Raw genomic sequence first — 2,296 nt, 5'->3', positions numbered from 1 at the left:
TCTGGTATGACATACTTTACCTTCCATGGATCAAGCTTTGTGCGTTCTTTTTCAGCTTCAACCTTTAGCTTTATCTGATTATCATGAGTAAACTCTCCTTCTCCCAGACGACAACGCCAGGACTCACAAGCACGACCAAAAATTCATTGTTGAGGCTTGTTGTTGTCAATCTGAAATAATGCAAAGAATCAGAACTATCCACTCAGTAATGTAAACAAGTATTCAATGTCTGCAGTCAAACCCTATGAATTCAATACCTGATATGAGATCAGCATAATGTTGCTATCTTCTATGAAAAATCTAAATAAAATTTTTAGTCTTTGAATCATTTCTACAAAGCCTGCCTTGAGAAGTGTTAACTGAGAATCTCATCAATATTAGACTTTTTCTAAGATAAGCCTGAAGGAGTTTTTTAAATAAATAAATCATCTAAAAAGGACCACTGGAGTCTTACAGTGCTGAAAGAAAATAAGAAGACAGATATGTCTTGAAACCTTTAAGTGAAAAGTCACAGATTGAAAATAGACACAGGCAAGTTCCAGAGTTTACCAGAGATGAATAACTGAGCTGATTAACCTTGCATTCAAGAGTACAGAACGAGAGAGAAAAATAAAGTCCATGCAGTGAGGCCACAGGAGGAGGAGGCATGCAATAAAAAGATAAGAAAAGAGCCGTTAGCATGAAAAATAGCAGTAAAAGATAGCAAGCAATGCAACATGCCGGCAGTGAGGAAGAGGCTGAAGACAGTCAGTTAGACAAGGGAATTGATGAGAAAGGTTTTATAATAACATCTAATAGAACTGTGTGGTAATACCATACATGAGAGCAAGATACCCCAATAATGCATATATGGCCTTGTACAGAGTTAGCAGTTGGGAGGTAAAAAACTAATGGAGATGTATAAGAACGCCTAACTTCATAGAAGCTGTTTAGTAAGAGATGAGATGGGAAGTTTCAGTTGATTATGAGTAAAGACAGACTGAGGATATTCAGTGTGGAAGAGGAGAGAGTTGAGTGTCATTGAAGACAGGATAGTTGTCTGGAAGGTTGTGTCGAGTTGATAGATGATAATAGATGGATCTGCATGTTGTTTTCAAAGATGAATTAGACATGGTCAACTGGAACGTACTTTCACGTTTGTAAATATTAAATGGTTTAATAAAAGTTATAATCTTTCAAGAATGTATTCGTGGCATACTAAGCTAAAAAGTGGAAATATTTATATAATGTTGACTCTTCTTTTATTCCATTTCTTGGGACTAAAAGAAAGATCATTAATGTAAACGTAGTCAATGCCTTTTTCTTATAAAAATTAATATAAATTATATTCATACAGAAAATCACAACAATTATTTCAAGAAATTATAGAGGATATTGTCTGACATGTACCGAGATTGTTCATCGAAAGTAAACAAATCTAGGTGTTAAGAGCCAGAATCTACAAGACTTCACTATGGATAACACTCATATTATTGAACTTAGAAATAAAACTAGAAACTTTGAGATCAAAACATACCAAGTTCTTTTTGTGACCATTAAAAATTCAATGTTGGCCATTATTTCTACAGACTCAAAAATTGTTTTTATAAATGTCCAATGATATTTGCACGCTTTTTGATAGCATTATCCTATCAGAAACTCTGACATTTTGAGATAAGGTATATATGTACTATTAATTTACAAAAATATTTTGATGGGACACATACATCCATATTTTGCACCATTAGGAACATATATTTGCATATTTTTATGTCATTTTCAATCAGACACATAGATAAAAACCAAACGTATATATTTGAGGTAGGTAGGCATGAATATCTGTATATATTTTTTTTATATGTCACAACAGAGGGTTCGGCGGATATGCAGGACCAACTGTGAATTAAACCAGCTGGCGAACAATGAAAGACACAGATAGCGATTGATTTTTTTGAGGCATTGAAAACTATTAAGTTCTCTCTGCCCCAATCATAAATCTTAGATAGATCAGAGGTCAGGCATTCTGTGGTGTCCCTGCATGATCTGTTGACTTCCTGAAGGGTTGGTCATTTATGGCAGGACGTGGAGAGATGATGTATCATCTAGCGTGGATGATAGAAGTTTGGTTAAGAAGATCATTAATGAATAATAGAAAGTGAGGTGACAGGACAGAACCTACAAAGAACACCACTATTAATAGATTTAGGAGAAGAACAGTGGCTGTCTACCATGGCTGCAACAAAACGGTCAGAAAGGAAACTTCAGATACAAGTTGCAGAGAGAAGGATAGAAACCGCATGGGGGCAGTTTGGAAATC

This window comes from Portunus trituberculatus, unplaced genomic scaffold (genome assembly GCF_017591435.1).
Source record: "Portunus trituberculatus isolate SZX2019 unplaced genomic scaffold, ASM1759143v1 PGA_scaffold_522__18_contigs__length_968829, whole genome shotgun sequence".
NCBI classification, from domain to species: domain Eukaryota; kingdom Metazoa; phylum Arthropoda; class Malacostraca; order Decapoda; family Portunidae; genus Portunus; species Portunus trituberculatus.
Note: the sequence above shows the minus strand (reverse complement) of the source record.